This window comes from Helianthus annuus, chromosome 13 (genome assembly GCF_002127325.2).
Source record: "Helianthus annuus cultivar XRQ/B chromosome 13, HanXRQr2.0-SUNRISE, whole genome shotgun sequence".
NCBI lineage: Eukaryota > Viridiplantae > Streptophyta > Magnoliopsida > Asterales > Asteraceae > Helianthus > Helianthus annuus.
In genome coordinates this window covers 61,096,404-61,121,527 of record NC_035445.2, presented here as the reverse complement: position 1 = coordinate 61,121,527, position 25,124 = coordinate 61,096,404, and the positions used below count along the sequence as shown (strand labels likewise).

Below are 25,124 nucleotides of genomic sequence, written 5' to 3'. Positions count from 1 at the left end.
TACTCCAATCAATCATAATAAAATAAAGAGTTATTGGATTTTAATAATCTTAAGTTTCACCTATTGGCCGATAATAATCTTAACTTTAAAAATTCTCTCCAACGATCCCAACTTGTAAGAATTTGGCATCCATTAATCTTTTTCTAACATATAAGAATTTGGCCCCCTCAATAGATTCAAATGCACCCTCAGACTCCTTAAATGATTTAAGTGTACCTATGTTAGAAAAAGATCAATGAGGTCCAAACTTTTAGAAGTTGGGATCGTTGGGAGGAATTTTTAAAGTTGAAATTATTATTGGCCAACAGATGAAACTTAAGTTTATTAAAATCCAATAACCCTAAAATAAAAGAGAACATGTAAGTCTTGTTTGAGTGATGTTAAAAAAAGAGCAAAATTTCATGTACATAATATATTTTACAATAATAATAGATTTATATGAAATTTATGGGTCTGTCCAACATGTACCTTTACAATTGTTATACAATTTTTTTAGATTAATCCTATCTTAGTTGATGAATGAGATTCTAAAAACAAAACTAGCTTGAAAAGATACTATCCACACGAGTCAAATCTTTGTTGGCTTGTTTTGTTCATGAATCACCACCAAATATAGCAATGATGCTAATGGCAACTAACGATGTGTCAACCACCGTGACACTGGACGTTGTGGCCAAGGTCGACTACTCGACCGCCGCCAGCCCCTTGGCTCTCTTCAGATGCGTGGAAACCCGACCTCCACCCGCCTGAAGGCACGACAGTGGAATAATCGGTAAAACATCGCCTCTCATCCAAGTCGAAAGGGCTGACAATAGATATCTGTATAAGACACGATTAAACATGTTTACTGAAAAAGTACATTTCTTGGTTTTTTTACTTTTTTAAAAAAATATATATAATTAGGAGGCTACGATCTATTATTTCTTCTAATCGGTACATAAAATATACAACTATGTTATAGACATGAGATATAAAGTAGTTAAACAACTTGTATTCATGTTTAATACTTATGTTATTCGCGTCGTCAGATGTAACACCCCGTGTTTTCGAATGTCAAAGTCAAAATCAAAGTCCAAGTCAACTTTGACTTCTTTGACTATAATTAGTCTATTTTATGTTTTAATTGTATTATGTGGAGTAAGTGTTGTAATCAAGAAAGAATCGAAGTAATCGAATGTTTAGTCGACGCGAACCGATTTACGACTGTGAATAGTAGGAAGTAACAATGCGATAAAGTTAATCAATCAATAATCAAGCTAATCGAATCATCAATCGAACTCGAAACTCGAACAATGCGATTTTGGTGTGATATAACTTGTGTGTGTGTGCCTTATGTGTTACCTGTGCTTGTTTACTTTATGTTTTGTGTGGTAATCAATCGAATCAATCGAAACTCGAACTCAATCGAATGCAATCGAAATCGAATCATGATAGTTAGTGGAAAAGAGGTTACGCGAGATATAGATGCTTGTATGTAGATATAGTGGTTGGGACTAAAAGTAATTTGAATAGGAAACTCTATCGTACTCGTATCGTCTTCAATCGAAATCGAAATATCAGAAATCGTCGCACCGAACACTCGAAACAGGCTGTGGATCGATCAGGCTGTCAGCCGATCGAACAGCCCAGCCGATCGGACGGACTGTCCGATTGAGCAGGCTGTCCGATCGGAGTGCCTGGCCGATCGGCCAGCCCTTTCCTCTTTTAGAAGCCTATAAATAGGCCTGTCATTGTCATTCTTTCCCACTTTTGGAAACTCTCTGACCGACCAGCCCGTGCTCCTCATCTTTTCTCAGATTTCTTCCGATTCCGGTAAGTTTTCATCCTAAATCTTGTACTTTCTTGATCAATACACACTCCTACACCTTTCTATCTTTCAAATCTTGATTTCTAACCGTGAAATCATCAAGATCTAAGCATTCTAGGATGATGTCATCATGGTGTTCTTCAAGAACATCATGTTTTGGCCTTATTCCACCAAGAATCACTTGGATCTAGCCGATTTCCACATAAACAAACTAATATCTATTACAGATCTGGACGTCTACATGGTGGGAAGGATTGAAAGAAGGATTTCCAACTTTCTTTCAACTCTTTTACACTCAATGCTTTCAAACCGATAGAAACGGAGCTTAAACCAACACACTAATCATTCTAATAGTGGTGTGGTTAAGATTCGAATTCTATCTATGAGGTTCACCGATTCGGGTTAAACATTAAACTCCCGTTCTGAACCGTTCACCAGCTGGATTTGGGTGATTCATGTCCGAGCAGGGGAAACAGGTAAGAACGGAAGTGTTATGGTTCAACTCGTTGTCAAACTACCTTGATATACCGTCAATTAACCAGAACAGCCAAGTGATAGTCGAACAGGCCGACCAGGTCAGGATGCTGACCGAACGGTTAGGCTGTCCGAAGGGACAACCCAACCGATCGGACATGTCAGCCAATCGACCAGGTCAGCCGATCGGCTAGCATATGGCCCCACACTTGACAGTTTCATGAAGTATGGTATTGAACGAGGTACTGTTCGATCGAACGACTGATTGTCAACATTACTCCTCGGATCATGAGATACTATGCTTCAACCCTTAATCGATTTTCAACTCGTCCGTCGTAGTGAAGTGCCACCCGATCAAACATACCAGTCCGATCAGGTGACATCGCATTGAGAACTCAACCAGAAGTGTCAAACTAATCGGTTAAGCCGGCCAATCGAACATATTGTTCGATCGATCGACCTGAAAGGTAAGAACACTTCAGTGTTCTCAAATGCTACAATGAAAACTTCAAAAGGACAAACCATCATACACAAACACATCCTACTCAAAGGAAGAAACAATCCACTCGAACAGGCTAGCCGATCGAGCCTACCGGCCGATCGAACAAGCTGTCCGAACGGACTGTTCAACCGACCGAACAACCCGTCCGATCGAACCTGCTGTTCGATCGACCAGGCTGTTCGACCCATCATCACTTGTTAACCTGTAACACGTAGAATGTTACTCATCGTTGTACTATCGAACTATTCAGGCTAAACCTATTCTCAAGCGCTCCCTTCAATCCATCAACCAATCACTGTGAGTATACTCGAACCCTTTTTGCTTTAGCACTTTTGGGTGTTACATACGTTACTTATCAAAATCACAATCGAACACACTACTCAATTATTTGAACGCTAACCGATTCGCATGTATTACGTGACTAAATGAATGCTTGTTGTTATGTTTACACGTGGAATGCTGTCTACCTGCCTTAACGACGTAGTACTATAGTTTGGACCCAGGACCCGTTCACACGGGGGTTGTTAAGGACAATTACTTGCATGGATTACGGTGGTAATCATGTATTGCGAACTGTCTCGGACAGTCAACCCGCAGTCACTGGTATCGATAGATCCATGTCGATAATTAACATGCTTCGTTTTCCTCTGTGTACGTGCTGGTTATGCGTAAACTATTTCGAACTTATTATGCTATTATCAAACTTGTATGCTCACCTTTACATTATATGTATTGACTTTATTTTAACGTATGTGACAGGTGTTTAAGATGTTTGCTTGCTAGGAAAGCGAGGTTAGAATAAAGCTCTAGAGCCCCCCAACAAATAGTTGTCTGTCAGGAATAAGCAACTAGAGCATAGTTGTCTGTAGATCTTGTCAGGCTGGGTCTTTAGGAGCATTTGAACAATTTTTATATTTATTTATTTAAATCTGAGTTGTCGGAACAGAATTACTTGACTAGTTGTTATCTGTAATAATTTATTGTATTATTTAGGATACGGTATGGGACATATCATTTAACTGAATAGTATTAATAGTTGTTGTGGAAACTTCTGGACAATCTGTTTCGCTCAGTGCCATGCCCCGATGATTCCGCCATCGGTTGGGGTGTGACAGATTGGTATCAGAGCCATAACTATAGGGAATTAGGCAAGACACAACCTAGTCCGGGTCGCTGTCTTAGAGACCTAGACTATAGTTAGGAACCAACAGACCAAGCTTAGGTACTATAACCAGTTACTCCTCACTATCACTGCACTCGAATTTTCAAATAGAATCAAGCGATTTAGTCAAGATTAGGTGTGAAAACCGCAAACTCCCGACTAAATTACTTGATCAATGCCGATTTTATCGATTTATCGACGATTTCCTCATTATTTTCAATAACAAACGAGGAGACTTATACCAAATCAGGAGTGAAAACCATATTTTGACGAATAATCTCCTCAAATTTTACTAAAACAAGGAAGAAATTGCCAAGCCAAGGGGTGAAACCCGAACCTTGGCAACCCATTCCAACTTTTACTCATCTCACCAAAGCCTCGATGGACTCCAACGACCTGAACTCACGAGTATGACCTAGGGAATGCGTGTTGAATGCCCAAGAATCGAGGCAGCAACACGGCCCCGAAAGTTGAAAAGTGATGACAAGTCTATTGTGAATAGTCGAATCGCTTTGGATAGTCAATGTCTAGTAGCCGCAGACGATCTATCTCTCGATTTTTATGTGTTTTCGATTCTGAGCCTGCAGTTGCGACTCTGATGACTCGTTAATTTTATGTGATGTATGTGTTTAACTGTTTATGTGTTTAAGATTTTGAGGATTTATTCGATTTTTGCTATCACTTCGATCGACACACACGATCCGCATAACCTTTCTACCTCAAAACGGTAGCAAATCGCTATGAATCTAGACGAAGTTATGTTACGATATACGATTATACTATGCTCGATATGCTATACGACTATACTATACTACTCGATATGCTATACGAACGACCCGCGAGCTTTGAATGATAGGTTTCTGTATTCTAACTGCATCTGTGATTGAATGTGTATGTGCTTCTGTGTTATGTGTCTCTGTGCTCTACGTGCCTACGTGCTTATGTGCTTCTGCGATTACGTGAATCTGTGGTTGTGTGCCTATGTGTTTATGTGATACGTGTTTCGACGTGTTTCTAAGCTTTAGTAAGTAGTAGACGTGCGAGGTGAGATTCGATTTGTTGTGTCTGAGACATACGACAATGTCTGTTGCAGACCATGTCGTCATCTGGACACCGAACCCCACTTACTCGCCAAGAGAAGAGAAGAGAGACAAGCGTCTCGCTGCTATCATCGCCAAGCAAGTGGCAAAGGCAGTAAGCGAGGTGTATGAAAACGTCAGCAAATCGTCTGAGGAGTCGCGAACTGAAGCTCCTAAGGATGCCAACAAGACTGGCTTCAGCTTCAAACAGTTTAACGCATGCGGACCTAAGGAATTCACCGGAGAAGATGGCCCTACCGCCATGTTTCAATGGGTTGATTCAGTCGAAGTCACTCTGCGCCAAAGCGGCTGTCCTAAGAATCTCCGCACCCTCAATGCTACCGGCGTCTTCCAGTCCCGAGCTCTAGACTGGTGGACGGCCGAACGAAACAAGCACGGAAATGATGCAGCTTATGAGCTGACTTGGGAAGAGTTGAAGGCAATCATGATGGACGAATTCTGCCCTCCCCATGAACGCCAAAAGCTGGAGGACGAGTTTTGGAACATCAAGCAGAAGGATGGAGACAACGCTGCTTTAACTGCTCGCTTCAAGCAGCTTAGCATCATTTGTCTCGATCAAGTCAAGACGCCAGACATGGCCATCAAGAAGTACATTCGAGCTCTACCAGATTGTGTTGCCGACTTTGTTCACGCCGCCAAGACATCATCGATCGAGGAGACTTGCTTGCTTGCCGCCGAGATAAATGACAAGCGAGTGAAGTCTGGTTTTTGGGATAAGCAATCCAAGTCTCTACACCAAGCCACCACCACGTCAACTGTCGACACCACCACTGCTCAACCCTCCAAGTCATCAAGAAGAAAGAAGAAGCACAACAACAACAACAACTCCAGCAACAAGAACTGTGTTGTGACAACAACTGCTGCCCCTCTGCAAGCCGTACAGGCTCAGCAACAGTCTCACCACCGACAAGCTCCAGTGATCAATGCGCCGCCAGCGAAGCGCGCTTACACAGGTCCCCACCCCCTCTGCCCGACATGATCATATCATCATCCGGTAGGAATCGCCTGTCGTTTCTGCGCCCACTGCAACCTCTACGGGCATTTCACTACGAATTGTCGCTATGGTCCCCGTCAAGCCCCAGTTCAAGCGACTGCTCAACAAGCTCTACTCCCAGCCCCTCAAGGCCAACACGCAGCTCAAGCACCCGCGGTCAATGCTTGAGTCTGCTTTGCATGTGGTGACCCTAACCACTTTGCAAACATGTGCCCGAACAGGGTGGTGAAACAAGAGCCTCAACAACAACAACAACAACAGCAACCTCAGCAGCAGCAGCAAGCAGCCCGTGATAGAACCTTTAACATCAACGCCCGTCAAGCCCAGACTGACAACAACATGGTAAATGGTACGTTCCTTGTGAATGGTATTTATGCATCATGTTTGTTTGATACTCGAGCCGATAACTGCTTTATGTCATTTGAATTCGAGACGCTCCTTAGTCGTAAGCGTTCTTATCTCCCCTCGTCATTCGAAGTCGAAGTTGCTACTGGAAGGACCGTCGCCGTTAACTCTGTTCTTCGTGATTGTACTCTCGAGCTCAACAACCACATCTTCCTAATCGATCTTATTCCGATGCAACTCGGAAGTTTTGACATCATAGTAGGCATGGACTTTCTTCGCGAAAACCATGCTGAAGTTGTGTGTTTTGAAAAGATGATCCGATTCTCGCTCGCGAATGGTGATCTATTATGTGTGTACGGGGAAACAGCTTCAAAAGGCCTCAAGCTCATGTCATGCATCCAAGCTAGCAAGTATCTTCGCAAGGAATACAGCGCTTTCTTGGCCAACATTGTAGTAGCGGAGAAGGAAAAGAAAAGAAGGCCGAAGTCAAAGACGTTCCAGTGGTTCGTGAATTTCCTCAGGTGTTCCCTGATGATCTTCTCGGGCTAACGCCAAGTCGTGATATCGACTTTCGTATCGACCTTATTCCTGGAGCTAACCCTGGTAGATGGCGATGGCTGCTTTCAGGGCACAAAAGTTCGTGAAAAGAACAGGTAAAAACAGATGGGGCGCTTCTTTCACAGGAGCTTCTAAGGTGCCTCTTAACTTACGTTGTTACAACTGTCATGAGGAAGGGCACTATGCTCGAAATTGCACAAAACCACCGATAAATAGAGAACAAACTCCTGCTCAGCCCGCAACACCTAATCGAGAAAGAGCTCTTGTGACCACATCTAGTATAACAGATGCTGCTGCTACTGGAAGTCCTCAACCACAAGGATTAGCTCAAGCCCTGGTGGTTCAGCCCAACATCAACTTTGATTGGAATTCAGAAATTGAGCGTCTGAACATTTTAGCTCCAGAAAATCAAGCTGCTTCAAATAACATTGCTTTCATGACCTCAAATGATCAAGCTTCTGTACAAGAGGAGGAGGCTTCAGCTGAAAACTTTGCTTTCATGACCCAGATTCTTTCAGCTCCAGTTAAAGGTCTCACCAAAGAAGAGGTACTTTCTGCTTTCTGTACTCCTGAATGTAGAGAAAGAGTTGAAGTTTATAGAATGCACAACGCTGAGCTAATTCAAGATTATCAAGATATAAAAAATAAAAACTTTACTTTATCAAAAAAACGAAAAACTTTATAAAGAAAAGATTGAAGCTCAGCGAAAAGACATCATCAAACTCAAGGATGATGTAAGTGTGAAATCATCTCAACTCTTATACGTTCAGGAAAAACTATGCGCTATGACTAAGGAACTGGAAGATATCAGAGATAGATATCAAACTAATGAGCTTAACATTAAGAAATTTGATTCTTCCAGTAAATTAGTCAAAAATTTGTGTGATCAACAGCTCGCGTACAAAGAAAAGAAAGGGCGTGGTTTGGGTTATAATCAGACTCCTCCTCCCTACAATGATAATTATACTTATTTACCAATGACTGAGGAGGAAATGATGAATGAGAGTAAAATGACTGATGGTTCCAAAAACAATAAGTCGTCATCTAATGACAGACCAGTTGAGAAACAAAAGTCTACTCCATTAAATTTCGTTTCTAAAGGCTCAATTGATCCTAACGTTTCATATTCATGTGCAGATGATTTTTATGAAGTAAAGTGTGGAGATGTTCATGGGAGTGAACCAGTTGTTCTTTCAAATATTTCTGAAAATTATTTTGAACAAACTGAATCTGACATTGCTTTTGGTCGTTCTTTATTTGCGTCGTTTTCTGCTTATGTTTCGTCTTGTGAGCCTGTTGTTTTGGGCAAAACTGATGATGTTTGTGTTGAAACTTTGAACAATAAGTGTGGTGATGACCGTTTTTCAGCTAATTTATGTGATTGTGGTGTTTCTAACGTTTCAGTTGATAAAAGTGTTACAGGTGAGGTCCCCCAGGACGCATTCAGTGAAACCACTGAAATGACTTCTCAAGAAAATCAAGAGTATCCTGATTCTTCTTCTGAATCTGTCTCAGTGGATGTCCCTAATGTTGAATCTAGTGGGACCCCATTGGAAACTGTAGTTGAAATTGAACCTGAATTAGTTTCACATGATAAATGCGTTGAGGAAATGCATATTGATGAGACTTCTACATGTTCAAATACTGAACCTGAATTTAGTAATGAAGAAAAGGGAATTGAGATAAGTGAGGAGTCATTAGATAAACAGCCACCAAAATGCTCAGAACAACCACAAGCAAAACATGTTCAGAAAACCAAAACGCTAAATCATTCAAAACCAAGCAAATCTTGTAAAAATTTTCAAAATACTCACAAAATGAAACGTCAAACATGTTTTAACTGTGGCATCGCAGGCCACATTGCCAGAAATTGTGTTCAACTCCCAAGGGCATCGTACAAGAGGAAGTTTGTGCAAGATCAGAAGGTCAAGTCTAACCGATATCGTTGTTCAGAGTCAATGACGACTGAAAAGACTAAGACAATGAAAAACAACTATCACAAGACTAAACCTTCTGATCAGGATTGGAATGCAGCCAAACGCAAAAATCAAAATCAACAAAATGATTTTCGCAGAAATCAACATAATGCCTTTGGTACCTACAATTCTAACTGGTCAAACAAGCATTGGAAATCTAAAGCTAAGGCCACGCAATCCAATCCGTCTCATACATGTTATCGAAATTCTGCCATTATAAATACTTCGAAGTTTTTAAATAAAGACAATTTAGTGTGGCAGAGAGTGACTTACATTGATGCACAAGGAAAACCCAGATCCACTATGGGCTGGGTTCCTAAATCTAACTAATCCCGCTAATCGTGCAGGAACAGCTGTGGAGGACTACCGTGCACCTCTGGTACATGGATAGTGGCTGTTCCAGGCACATGACATGAGACTTATCCCAACTGGTGAATGTCAAAGAATTTAATGGTGGATATGTCTCATTTGCGGGAGGAGAATCAGGCAGAATCACATTGAAAGGAACCGTACGAAACAGCGTTTTAAGCTTCGAAAATGTTAACTATGTTCCAGAACTGAAACACAATCTGTTGAGCATTTCTCAGATTTGTGATCGAGGAAATTCAGTTCACTTTACAAAGAAAGGATGTCATGTTCTTAAACCTGGGATTGTCATTCCAGAAGATTGGTTCTTAATGTCAGCAGAGAGACGAGGAAATGCTTATGTGATTGATATGAACAAGAAACCGTGTGAAGAAATTACTTGCCTATTCTCGAAGATTTCAGAACATGATGGTCTACTGTGGCATCGTCGCCTTAGGCATGTGAACATGAAGAATTTGAACTGATTGGCTAAAGGTCAATTAGTACGTGATCTTCCTATAAAAGATTTCATGTTGGTTGAAAAGTGTGTTGCTTGTGCAAAAGGAAAAGCTCATCGAAAACCTCACAAGGCTAAACCGGCACCCTCGACGAAAGCCGTGCTTGAATTACTTCACATGGATCTTTTTGGTCCAGTGAATGTGTTGAGTATTGGCAAGAAAGCTTATTGTCTTGTAATCGTCGATGATTACTCTCGTTACACCTGGGTGTATTTTCTCAGTCACAAGAATGAAACTGCAGTTTTAGTGAAACAATTCATCACTCTGGCTGAAAATCAAGCGAGCACCAAGGTGAAGGTTATTCGATCTGACAATGGGACAGAATTCAAGAACGTTACTTTGGACACATTCTGCACAGAAAAGGGAATTGATCGTCAGTATAGTGCACCACGAACTCCTCAACAAAATGGAGTAGCTGAAAGAAGAAATCGTACTCTTATCGAGGCTGCACGAACTATGCTGGCTAACTCGAAGCTTCCTAGTTTCTTTTGGGCCGAAGCTGTTAGCACGGCTTGTTACGTCCAGAATCATGCTTTAGTAAATAAACGTCATATGAAAACCCCTTATGAGATTCTGGAAGGACGTAAACCTTCGATTTCACACTTTCGTATCTTTGGATATCCTTGTGTATTATTACTTATGGACTCTAATGGAAAGTTTGAGGTCAAAGGGGACGAATGTTTCTTTGTTGGATATGCTAAAGGCTCTGCCTATAGGGTATACAACAAAGTAACTAAAAAGGTTGTCGAGTCGTGCAACATTGAGTGGCTTGAAGAAAACGCTACAGATGCTAGAGTCGGACCAGATTGGTTATACGACTATTCTGAATTGTTTAAGTCATTTAATATTTCGTCAAATGATTTTTCAGATGCAGGTGTGTCTATTCCAAAACAACCGTTGTCTTTTGAGGACACTGAAGAAGAAGAAGAACAGACAGAAGGAAGCGTCAGACAACATACCATTGATCCGCCGGGAATGGTGTTTACGCAGCATCCTACGTCTCAGCAAACGTCCCATCAATCCCCTGAAGGTGCTTCAACTGGTGGTTCTGCATCTAATGGTTCAGGATCTGCACTATTTCCTGAATCTATTCCTGAAGATTGCATAGTTACCACTCCATTCGTTCATAATACTGCAGCATCTAATGAGGAGGGGTCTAGCAACACCACCACTGAAGACGAGACCGTACATGACCTGGCAATACCTACAAGTGTCCAACGAAATCACCCTATAGAGAATGTGATTGGTCCTGTAAATGCAGGAATTTTAACCAGGAGCCAATCAGGAACCATCAATACTTGCTTATATTCTTGCTACATTTCACAAATCGAACCTAAAACTGTTGATATAGCTTTGTAGGAACCAGGCTGGGTAGATGCTATGCATGAAGAGCTGAACCAGTTTGAGAAGCTTGGCATATGGAAACTTGTCAAGTTGCCAAAGGGAAAGCGCAAACTTGGAACTAGATGGGTGTTTCGAAACAAGCAAGATTCTGCAGGGGTTATTGTTCGAAATAAAGCAAGGCTGGTGGTTCAGGGTTTTCGACAAATAGAAGGTCTGGATTATGATGAAGTATATGCTCCAGTTGCCCGACTTGAAGCCATCCGGATCTTCTTATCTTACGCGTCATATATGGGGTTCACTGTATATCAGATGGATGTCAAGACAGCGTTTCTATATGGAGATGTGAAGGAAGAAATCTTCGTTGAGCAGCCACCAGGTTTTGTGCATCCAGATCATCCAGAATATGCCTACAAGCTAGACAAGGCATTGTATGGATTACACCAAGCACCACGAGCTTGGTATGCCACACTAACTGAACATCTTTTGGCTCATGGGTACACACGTGGCACAATAGACCAGACTCTGTTCATCAAGAAAGTGGGCAAGGATCAGATCTTAGTTCAAATTTATGTCGATGATATTATTTTCGGGTCTACAAGTGAGGAGCTTTGCAAGGAGTTTGAGAGAGTTATGAAAAAGAAGTTTGAAATGAGTGCTCTCAGGGAAATGACACTGTTTTGGGTCTACAAGTCAAGCAGAATTCTCAAGGGATTCTTATCCATCAAGGGAAGTATGTGGATGACGTGCTAGCAAAATTCAAGTTTTCGGACGCAAAACCAGCTGAAACACCAATGGGCAGAGAGACCGTTATTGACTGAAGATGAAGAAGGATCTCCTGTGGATCAACGTCAGTATCGGTCTATGATCGGGTCGTTGATGTATCTGACAGCTAGCCGTCCGGATATCATGTTTGATGTCTACAACTGCACGAGATATCAGGCTAATCCTAAAACTTCTCATCTTACTGCTGTTAAACGAATCTTTCGGTACCTTAAAGGCCGACCCCGGTTTGGTCTGTGGTATCCGACGGATTCCAATTTTGACTTGTTTGCGTTTTCTGATAGCAATTTTGGAGGTACTGATAGTGACAGGAAATCTACATCAGCGGGATGTCAATTTCTGGGCGACAGGCTCATTTCTTGGCAATGCAAGAAACAACAAACGGTGGCGATATCTACAGCTGAAGCTGAGTACGTCGCTGCCTCTGCATCTTGCTCTCAAGTGGTGTGGATGCAACATCAATTGCAGGACTATGGTTTGACTTATCTCAATACTACCATTTACTGCGATAATAGTGCTGCAATACAAATAGTCAGAAATCCTGTTTTTCACTCCAAAACCAAGCACATAGACATAAAAGTTCATTTCATTAGAGACTGCTTCGACAGAGGTCTTATTACACTTGAGCAAATCGACACAGATGAAAATGCTGCCGATTTGTTCACCAAACCTGTCAGCAGCTCAAAATTCAAAGTGCTTGTGGATTTTCTGAAAATGATCCGTTTCACTGACTGAGCATATTTTTGTTTCGTAGGTAAATTTGTTCATAAAGTTTTCTATTCTTAGGTAGTTTTTATTTATGCTCAAATTTAGGGGGAGAAAAATACAAAAACAATAAAAAAATTTGAAAAATACAAAAACAATAAAAAATTTGAAAAACACAAAAAGAGGCGTTGCATGACTGGGAAATGAAATGAATTTTCACATTATGGTCAAGGGCTGACTCATGTAAGACCAGTATCGAAACAGTTTGACTCTAGTATTGATGTGTTGGTAGGCTCTACTCTTAAGACTGGAAACACTGGCTGTTTCTGTTCAGAACTAAAATAGTACATGACCCAGGAAAGAAAATCACTTGGAATTAGCTCATGTCTATTTGAATGTCTGTATGTTGTCCCGATACACACAATTTTAGTCTGACTCTGAAATCTTTTCTGAAAAAGTCGTGTACCTTCTCTGCTGCATCTCGATACATGCTGATCTGGAGGTGCTAGGCAACGACAGCTTCTGCTGCATCTAGATACATGCTGACCTAGTTGTACGTTGTCGCGTTGTAGATCTAATACACCCGAAAGAGGCCCTCTAGTGCCCAAAAGAAACCCCAAGAAACCTATATCAAATTGATAAAAACTCATTTGATCTGTATATTACATCATCTCTGCTTAAGATCTATTCTGTTCTCTTCTTAATCTATTCCTAGTTAAGCTTCCAGAGATCTGAATTGGACTTGTGAAATATGTGGTAGGGAAGCTACATGCATGATAGAGTGTGCTGTTTATATTTCCGGGATTTGATTAGTATTTGCTTGGGTGTTCACTGTTAAGAAATTAAAACATGATAAAATTCGTTACAGGCAGTTATATGGAAAAGGTCTAGAGAGATGAGTTTAGGTGGACAAATATACTGGCAATAGTCTAGATCATTCGGTAATAGATCAGTGTTGATAAGTGAAGTTAAGCCCGAAACCTTGTGATTTGATCCCTGAGTAATTTCTGTTATTTTCCTAATTTATTTTTGTAAATAATAGTTTTTATTATTTATTTTGTTTTAGGTTTTTGCAAATCATGCTCAGAAAGTTTAATGGGTTGTCAAATTGTTAATTGTTTCTTTTAAAAGAGGATTTTATTATAATTGAATTATTCAAGGAAAATCTTTTTAAGAGTTTTTAGCCCAAATAGTTGGTCTCGGCCCAAAAGTCACTGGCCCATTTATTTGGGTTGAGGTATAAATCACAGGTCTCGAGTCAAGACCTCACTTCTCACTCGAGACCCTCTGATATTCTCTCTCAAAGTTCCGAAAAGTTGCTCTTGTTTCCAACGTGATTCTCCGGTTTCGATTCATCATATTCTGTTTTTCTGGTCTCGATTCATCGTTTATTAAGGTATGATGATGATTTGTTTGAAGTTTTGCAGATATTATGAAGATGTGATGATGATCTGATGAAGATTTGAAGATGACCAAGAACCCTAGTTTCTTATATATTTTGGTCTTCAAACAAATCAAAAGATGTTTTTGGGACTTTGATCCAAAATCTGAAAGGATAAAGTTGTTTGTGGGGTTTTGACTCAGATAACATAAGGACTCGAGACCAGTGGTTACGAGTCGCAATCTCTTGGTAGTGACTCGAGATCTCAAGGTCTCGACTCAAGGTCTCGACTCGAGATCTCAAAGTCTCGACTCATGTTCTCGACTTAGTAAATCATGATTTCGACTCGAGAACTCATGGTCTCGAGTCAAAAGCAATAGTCTCGAGTCAAGATTTTAAAATCTGAGTTATGGTGTTGTTGATGCGTTCTAAATGTTGACTTTGTAATTTGAAATTTTGTCAATGTTTGTAATGCACTGCGTTCTAAATGTTGACTTTGTAATTTGAAATTTTGTCAATGTTTGTAATGCACTTTTGTTTTATGCAGATTATGGATTTGAAATTCATTTCGACACATAATCAGGCAGGATACTTAGCACCTCCTCCAGAGAAACACAGGAGGATGTATACTTCATTGATGAAAGGTCTCAACAGCTGTCGTATAGTTCACGCACTACGAGAAAATCCAGTCATCTTCGAAAATCTTATTCAAGAGTTTTGGAAAAATGCGAAAATTGAAGTTGTTGAAGGAAAGGGAGTTATTGTCTCTGAAGTTCAAAAGAAGGTCGTCACTGTGACAGAGCAAATGATTCGAGAAGTTTTACAGTTTAATGATCAAGAAACAGATTCGATTGAGCTTCCCGCTGGCACAGTTGAAGCGATATTGCCTAGATTGAGTTATGAAGGGAAGTATCCACCTCTGGTTAAGAAGTTTGTGCATCCTTATTGGCGACTTTTGTTGCACATGTGTCTTTTGTGTATAACAGAGAACAGAGGAGGCACTAATCAGTTGAACAGTACACAGGCTGCTGCTCTTGCCTGTGTGATAACAAACGAGCCTTTCAATTATTCAAAGTATATTTTGGAAGCTATGAAGAGAAATGTGTTGGGAGTCAGAAAGGACAAATTTCTTATGTATCCAAGGTTTTTACAAATGATTTTTAATGCTCGTTATCCAGAGTTGGAGAGATCTGGAAACACATTGGAATTGAAGCCTATGGGTCCAGCTTGTTTTGGTGCTCTCACTCCAAAGAAGGGTACTGAAAAGAAATTTGAAGGATTGATTCCGTTAGAGAAATTTGGTCAATTTGCAGAGACTGAAGATGTCGTTGCTAATCCAGTGATAGTGCAACCTGTTCAAGTGAATGATGCACCTGCAAATGCTATTGTTGCTGAAGAACATGATATTCAAAGAGGTGTTGAAGATGAGCCTGAGACAGAGTTTTTAACAATTGATTCTGACGATGAAGGCATTGAGATTATGTGTGATTCTGGAGAAGATGAAGAGCTTCCTCCTGAAGCTGAAGCTGTTACTGCTGTTACACCTGTGATTTCTGCTGAAAGTCTAGCTCTGCTGTTAAAGTCTGTAACTGAAAAGATGGGAAATCCTCCTTCTAATCTTTCAGTTTCTAATCAGGAATGGCAATGGGCCGGTTTTGGGCCGGGTATTGGTAATCCCAGCCCGTACCCGGTTGTAATTCTTTGTCTCATACCCGGCCCGTTACCCGTCAGGTATTTGTCGGGTAATTACCCGTCGGGTATCGGGCATACCCGCGGGTATCGGGTATACCCGTTAATTCTTTAAAAATACCCGTTGGGAGAAATGTACAATTTTTACTTTGATTTTTATATAGTTTACAATTTTAATAACTATACAAATGAAAATATGATTAAATACTTCCATATCATATTCATACCACATATACCAAATTAATCAAAACGATTAAATACTTCCATTTACAATATACATGCTTAAAAATAAGTTATTTGTTCGCTAAGCAGTTGCCAAATACATATCCACATATGAAATACTAGTTGTCTTCATTTCCAAATATGTATTTAAAAAGTTAAGTTCACTTGTGATAGCCATATGTAGTAAAAAATGTAAGTTCACTTGTGATAGCTATTGTAAGTACTGTGCTTGCTTTCCAAACGTGAAGCTAGAGTAGCAGTTCATCACTCATCCCTTGAAATATCTTTCCTACTGTTAATGAGAAAAGAGAAAAATATACTATTAAATAACTCATCACTAATGTAGCATAAATGTAATAAAATCTTAAACTTGGAAGATATATTTACCTCGTCACCATCATCATAGTCATATTCAATTGTTTGACAATATGCTTCGTCGATATCTTTTGAACAGGTTGTTGTGTGTATTAAAAAAAGCAACACAATAAATATAAAAATAATCATTTCTATAAACATAATCAAATGAAATTTATAATATGATTATTTGGGGTATTATTCGGGTAAATGGGCCGGGTATCGGGCGGGTATCACTAAATCCCATACCTGTACCCGTACCCGAATTTTTTCCATTTTTAAGCCCATACCCGGCCCATACCCATTGGGCTTCGGGTATACCCGGCCCGTATGTTTCGGGTTTTGGGTATACCCGTCGGGCTTGGGCTTTTTTGCCATCCCTATTTCTAATGAAGAGTCTAGTGAGAACCCAAAGGATCCTGATTCCCTACCATTGAAGCGGAAAAGGAGGGATCCTCGACTCGGAATGTATGTTGAGCAAAACAAAGATCAATCCATGAATACTGATGAGGATGATGAAGGTCTGTATGACTTCGATTTTGAGAAAAATGTCTCTGACACCACCACTACAATTGAAGATATCTTTGAGTTAAACACTGATTCTCAAGGAGATGTTTTGGAGACCACCACTGCAGATGTTCAGGTTACAAGTGTTAATGTTGATACTGCTGTTGAGACAACGCTACCTAGTGCTTCTGAATCTGCAGGTCTTTCTAGAGTTGATCTTGATATGCCTAGTAGTTCAAGTGGTAAGAGACCTGAAGAGCCGTTTAGAATGCAGTTTGACGATTCAAGCGATGATGATGAGTTCATTAGTATGAGAGAAATGAAGAAAAGATTAGTTGTGGTTGAGCAAGATTTAATTCATAAGGAAGCCAAGATTATCCAACTTGAAGATATTATAGTGCAAAAGAATCAACAAATTGAACAACTTCAAGGAGATGTCAGTTTGCTGTTTACTATGGTTTATGATTTACGTGGAAAGTTGGAGAAAAAGTTTGGGCAAGAGTTTTCTGATCCGACTGACGTTGAAAACAGAAGAAAAGCTTTTGAACAGGATAATGCTGAGAAAAGTACTGCTATGGAACAATACTTCAAAAGAGTTACTGATCCAGTGACAGACAAAGAGAAGGCTGAAAGAATTAAGAAGAAAAGGGAGTTGGTGATTTTGAAGAACAAGAATCTAAATCCAGATGATGATGATGCTCATGCAACTCACCATTTAATGGATGTTGGTGAAACTCTCTACGATCAAGTTGGAAATCGTTCTGGTGTTGTTAGCTGGGGTTTTGATCATGATCGAAAGAGATGGTGGATAAAAAGAAAAGTGGGACCTGTCGAGTGGTACAAACACCCAGGCTAGTTTCAGTCTTTCACTAAGGTTGATCTGACAGAGTTGTCTAATGCACCTTATGTAGATGACAAGACTGGAGGTCCTGGATATGTGTTTTTCGAGAGATTGAAGAGGGAAGTTCTTCATAACTTTCCGTCGATGCGTACGGCATAGTCTTTTGTTAAACCTGCTAATTAGAGATCCATTTACAAAGAAGCGTATGAAAATCGTGCACTGGCCTGTAACTGACAAAGAAAAGTTGATTCCGTTGGTGAAAAAGATTCCAAAAGGTGCTTTGAAGTCTTTACATTTCTGGGCTTATGATGAGCGTCTTGGTCAGGCTGTGTTTGTTTGTGATGGTGATGTAAGTTTTCGTTTGGTGGATCAAGTGGATTTGCTAAATCTTGCTCTTGAGGATCTGGAGGTGTTGGCTCAGAATCAGATTAGAGCTACTGAGAAGTATGAAGAAATTGCTAAAGGATGGACTGCAGCTGTCGCTTCAGCCATTCATATTCGCACAAAGGGTTTTTGTGGACTTAAAGATCGTTTGGGTGGTGATCGTGACAATTGAAGCTTCAAGAACCTGCATGCATAAACCTAGGGGGAGATTGTTGGAACCTGAAGGTTTATACATGTAGGTTAGCATAGTTCAGGGTTGATTTTGTAAATGTTTAACTAGTATTTGGGTCGATTATGTATGGGTTGGGTTGTTTAGCTAGTTGTCGCATGGGCCTAGGTTTAGAGCCCATTCGTTTTGTATTTAAACAAACCTCAACCATTTGGTTGAGGTTGATCAGAAGGTTGCGACTAGGAAGGCTGGCCGAAAACTCAAAGGTGTCTTGTATCAGTCATTGTTTAACTGTGAATGCAAGATATTCCGGTTTGTGTTTAATCATTATTGTTTCGTTTATCTTTTAGTTCTTGAATCGGTTTGTGACTGTTTTTCCGCACTTTCACAAACTAGTGCTTGATATCATTGAAGGATCCTAACGGGTTTTACAAAATCCACGAGAAGAACTATACAACCCACGATCTCGAGCTAGGCGCAGTTGTTTTTGCATTGAAGATTTGGCGACACTACCTGTATGGTACCAAGTGTACGATCTTCACCGATCACAGGAATTTACAACACATCTTTAATCAAAAAGAACTTAACACGCGTCAATGTCGATGGGTAGAACTTCTCAACGATTACGACTGTGAGATTCGTTATCACCCAGGCAAGGCAAATGTTGTTGCCGACGCGCTCAGCAGAAGGAGTTATGTGCTCAGTATTCGCAATACCCAAGCCCAGCATGATCTCGAAACCCTTATCCGCGAAGCCCAGCATGCTTGTTTTAATGAACGCATTTTGAAGAAACAGAGGATCTATCACGATGGAGCTCAGCTTGTATGCAAAGCAGATGGGATTTGGGTGATTCCGGTCAGAGCAGGGGAAACAGGTAAGAACGGAAGTGTTATGGTTCAACTCGTTGTCAAACTACCTCGATATATCGTCAAATAACTAGAACAACCAAGTGATAGCCGAACAGGCCGACCAGGTCAGGATGCTGACCGAACGGTTAGGCTGTCCGAACGGATAACCCAACCGATCGGACATGTCCGCCGATCGACCAGGTCAGCCGAACGGCTAGCATATGGCCCCACACTTGACAGTTTCATGAAGTATGGTATTGAACGAGGGACTGTTCGATCGAACGACTGATTGTCAACATTACTCCTCGGATCATGAGATACTATGCTTCATCCCTTAATCGATTTTCAACTCGTCCGTCGTAGTGAAGTGCCACCCGATCGAACATACCGTCCGATCAGGTGACATCGCATTGAGAACTCAACCAGAAGTGTCAAACTGATCGGTTAAGCTGGCCGATCGAACATGCTGTTCGATCGATCGACCTGAAAGGTAAGAACACTTCAGTGTTCTCAAATGCTACAACGAAAACTTCAAAAGGACAAACCATCATACACAAACACATCCTACTCAAAGGAAGAAACAATCCACTCGAACAGGCTAACCGATCGAGCCTACCGGCCGATCGAACAAGCTGTCCGAACGGACTGTTCAACCGACCGAACAACCCGTCCGATCGAACCTGTTGTTCGATCGACCAGGCTGTTCGACCCATCATCACTTGTTAACCTGTAACACATAGAATGTTACTCATCGTTGTGCTATCGAACTATTCAGGCTAAACCTACTCTCAGGCGCTCCCTTCAATCCATCAACCAATCACTGAGTATACTCGAACCCTTTTTGCTTTAGCACTTTTGGGTGTTACATACGTTACTTATCAAAATCACAATCGAACACACTACTCAATTATTTGAACGCTAACCGATTCGCATGTATTACGTGACTAAATGAATGCTTGTTGTTATGTTTACACGTGGAATGCTGTCTACCTGCCTTAACAACGTAGTACTATAGTTTCGACTCAGCACCCGTTCACACGGGGGTTGTTAAGGACAATTACTTGCATGGATTACGGTGGTAATCATGTATTGCGAACTGTCTCGGACAGTCAACCCGCAGTCACTGGTATCGATAGATCCATGTCGATAATTAACATGCTTCGTTTTCCTCTGTGTACGTGCTGGTTATGCGTAAACTATTTCGAACTTATTATGCTATTATCAAACTTGTATGCTCACCTTTACATTATATTTATTGACTTTATTTTAACGTATGTGACAGGTGTTTAAGATGTTTGCTTGCTAGGAAAGCGAGGCTAGAATAAAGCTCTAGAGCCCCCAACAAATAGTTGTCTGTTAGGAATAAGCAACTAGAGCATAGTTGTCTATAGATCTTGTCAGGCTGGGTCTTTAGGAGCATTTGAACAATTTTTATATTTATTTATTTAAATCTGAGTTGTCGGAACAGAATTACTTGACTAGTTGTTATCTGTAATAATTTATTGTATTATTTGGGATATGGTATGGGACGTATCATTTAAATGAATAGTATTAATAGTTGTTGTGGAAACTTCTGGACAATCTGTTTCGCTCAGTGCCATGCCCCGATGATTCCGCCATCGGTTGGGGTGTGACATCAGAGACATGTTAAACCCGATAAGACATGATTTGTCTGCCCTGAACCGGCGCCACATGTATTCGCTCTTCACCTGGATGCCGCAGAAAATAATGAGGAGAGCGAGAATCAAACATGGGTCACAAGGAACAGTAATTCTTTTCAACCACTCCACCACTACTCATTGGCAATGGTACTAGACCTTTTTTTTTGAACGGCCAACAGAATCAATCCCGTGTACTTTCGGGTCACCCACTGGACCAAACGGAGTACTCCGAGAGTAACCCGAGTCCACCACCAATTTCGGGCAAAACCCGGTAACCCACCCGCCCTTAGGCACGACGGTGAAATTACCGGTAAAACCCGCTTGGCTCAAGGATCGAACCCAGGTTTTCCTGGGTCTCCTATCATTGTCCACCAATGCCTCACTCTACACCAAGTGAGAGTTAAACTTGCATCTCTCAAAAGAAATGCAAGTCTTCCACCACTTGATCTAGAGATCATTGGCACAAATGCTACTAGACCTAAAGATGAGTTTTGTGGATGAAAGTTGAGAACTTGAGATAAGCATTGAATGGATATTGATTGTTACCGTTGTGGCTTATGCTTCCTTTGAAGTCTTCCCGGTGGTGGAAATATTGAATACTTCATCAATATCAAACATAAATGTTGCACAAAGTTCAAGTTATTAATGTTGATTTTATCACAAGGGTACACGGTATCATGGCGGGGAGTTATCGCGGGGACCAAGTTTACCGCACAGGGAATGATTGCCGGCTTCAAGTCGGTGAGTAGGGAGTGGTGATTTCGGTGGCTACTCACCGATGCGGGAAGAAGAGGGAAGGAGGAGAGATGGGGGTTTAATGGTGGGTCCCAACCCCTTTCAACCAATAATAATTTTTTTTTTAATTTTTTAGCACTCTCTAGGTGTTTGAACCATTGCCAGTGAGTGATTGAGTGCAAAATAAGGAGTGGAATGGGGACTTGACATGACATGATATTATTGGCTATAGAATAACTCAAACACCCTAAGTGATTGAACGATACCCTCCACCCTAATATACTAGTTTGGAAGTCTACCAAAAGTTCGATAATAATAGTTTTAACTTCTAATTCTTATAATATAATAACAACCAAACCCAATAAATCCTATACACAACAAACTTATTGATTTAATTCTTATAGATTAGTATGTAAAACAATAGAAACCAAAACTTTTCAAATGAGACTGAATCACTATGTAACTCATGAGTTACATCAATCGTTATATGCAATGTTATAGAATCAACGTATATTTGTTTACTATTTATAGCTAATCGAATTGTAATATTCGACCATTCTTATTGGACCATATTGTTTGAATTTCGGTTTTATGATTTGTTTGTACGAAACCGAATTTAATCACTACATAAACACCATATAATCCAAACAACACGACTGAACATATATTTACCGTTATATTAGCATATATATTTAACATATAGCTTCACCCTGATTCGATTGCCATGAACAATCTATTAAGAGAGAATTGAAGTTGTTAAACCAACCTTTTCGAATTAAAATCAGGCTTGGATTTGTTCCGTTTTAAGAAGTAAAACAATTTGTTTTGGCCTTGTTAGTTCGGTTTAAATGTTGGAAGAATTATATCGAGCAAATAACACAACACGAACTAATCACTAGTTATGAACTCTATATTATTATTATGAACAAAGACCACACATAACACATTAAATTTAAGCCCTATTTATACTAAAATAAACTTTGTTAAACAAGTCATCTTATCCTACTCAAATAACTAAACAACTAATAAACAAATCTCTAACCATTATCTATATATCCTTTGTGTTTATATCAAACTCCAATTTAATCTTTTAACCTTTAACTTTCATAATTTACCATATAACCCTTTCGATTAAGATTAGTTTCATCATTTTCCCCTTTATTCTTGATTTTGTGCCTCCTAGATCTTGATTCTTTCTACTTTTCTATCGTCAATTGATACATTTTTCAAGCTCGAACATGGTAGTGAATTCTCATAAACGCCTCTGTTGTTGCATGATAAAAATCACTAAAATAATGAATAGTCACTAATTTCAGGGTCATCATCTCTACGAATAGTAATATCCATGTCACCAGTTCATTAATGACCGGTGCATTATTAGTAGCAATGTTTAATTATTTGACCCGGGTTGAGGCACGGGTCGGATTGTTTTGAGATAAAGTTGGTTCAATTAAAATCATGTGGATTAATAAATTTAATAAAGATTAATAAATGAAGCTACCAATAAATTTAAAATACATCATTTTGGATTGTACCATCATTTTACATCCACCACATCTTAGTCAAATACAATACTCATTATTCTTCTAACTTTAGTTTATGAAATGATTCATTTACAAATATGTCTGTTCCTCTATATATATCAATTATTATTTTGTAAATATTACTGAAATTAATAAGTTTTCATATATTTTTATGAGCAAAAGTATATAATCATATCACGGTATTTGATTAACTTTGTATTTACATTTTCATTGACCAAGTCAATGAAAACATCTCACACGCAATATAAGATTAATATGAAACAGTGAACAAATAACCAACAAGGCCTATTAGCTCAGTTGGTTAGAGCGTCGTGCTAATAACGCGAAGGTCGCAGGTTCGAGACCTGCATGGGCCACTTTTTGTATTAATATTTTTACCGACAGTTTCTTTTTTTCTTTCACATCGATTTATAGATTTCTCAATGTTAAAATAGGTAACAATACAACAGTATATACGACTACAATTGTAAAGTTTTTATCTTCCTTTAATATACTTTGAGTAATTATTTTTTATGTAACAAATAATAATAAAGTTTTAGTCTTCCTTTTAATATACTTTGAGTAATTATTTTTTGATGAAACAAATGCAAAAATTGTTCATAAAGTCATCATTTTAGTTTAATATATTTTTTAGTAATTTTTTTCGAGGTAACAAATGCGACAATCGTTCATAAAGTTATCATTAAACAATTACCCAGGTTCAATTTTACAAGCTTTGTGTAGAATACATATCTCGACGATTGATTGATGTTGCAACCCATCAAATTGTAACGACAAAAGAAAACATAGACAAGTTCAAAAGATCCGAGCCAGAATGTATACCAAAAACATAAAATCCATGAATCCAAGTTCAAATGCATATGAGACAGCACACACCACAACGATGACAACATGTCGAGTGAATGGATTAGCAATGACGTTCTGTTAGAGGGTTGCGGGCGACGAGCTGCAAATTAAAAAAAAAAAAAAAAAAAAAACAGATAATGAGAAAATATATTGAACTTCCATGGTAGTGAACATCACACAATGCAAACTAACCAATAGACCCAACAACTTCAAATCAAAAGCATCAACAAACAAGTGATGATATAAGATGGTTCCATACCTCCAATTTTGCAACCATAAGAAAACTAAAACAGACGTCAAGAAAAATAAAAATAATAATAAAATACAAAGATATCGGTGACAAATAAAAGGAAAAACCTTATGATAACAAGCTCACAAAGCAATGACAAATTAACAACCACGTTATTGGCACAAGGAAAGACATGACTGCCGGTCCTGAGAATTCGTATACCCTGTTCAAGCTCAAAAAAATGTGTCCTTAGGCCTTAACGAAATTAGGTATTTGGCTCACTAAAGGTCTAAACCTAATGTCAAAGGGGTTAATAACTAATCTAAACCATAAGAATAGTTTTGTAAGGGGGCCTATGTTGTTGTTTGTATGAATGTACCCGATTAAAAAAATATTTTACATATACATATCGGGTTTTTTTCATAAAAAATGTGCCCCTCGAAATATCGGGTCCTGGCCGTTGGTCCTCCCCGCCCAACCCAGGCCGGTCATATGAGGATCGTTGATCACAAGTAGTAGTTTGAATAGCACAAGACATGTGGCATAGCAAGATGCGACAAAGACAACACAATGCTTTAGCTCTAAACCAAATAAACAAAGGAAAGGATAACGGTGTCTTGAGTCGAGACAAGGAAGTAGTAACTAAGACTACATGGTATGGTGATGGACCATCCTTGGAGGATGGTCCGCCACGTAGGCGACACGTCACAATCCTCACTAAGATGCTCCATCCTCCAAAACTACAAGGCATGGTAGGATGATCCTAGTCATAGTCCTCACCATGTTTTTTTTTATTTTTTTTATTATTTTATTTTTTTTTAACATTTGACAAATATACTAATAAAATATTTTCATTAATATTAAACCCACATTACATAAATATTAAAAAAAACATAAACTTAAAAAAAAGACTTAATAAAAATAAACATAAAGTTAAATAATTTGATACTTTTTCATGATGTCGTCTTGTAGTTTTTTCAACATCGAACGTCTCGGCTCGGGTTCGTTCTCAACATCGAATTGGTTGGGCGATTGTTGGAATGACGCAAAAGCGTTCGATGAAAATTGGGAGAATTGGTTCGGTTCTAGCGTTGGATAATACCC

General features: G+C 39.5%; 1 non-coding gene across 1 annotated transcript; it reads left to right on the top strand.

Moving 5' to 3' along the window:
- Window positions 1-23,227: 23,227 nt before the first annotated feature.
- TRNAI-AAU lies at window positions 23,228-23,301 on the top strand. Its single transcript has one exon. It is a non-coding gene; the product is annotated as a tRNA-Ile (tRNA).
- Window positions 23,302-25,124: the final 1,823 nt, after the last annotated feature.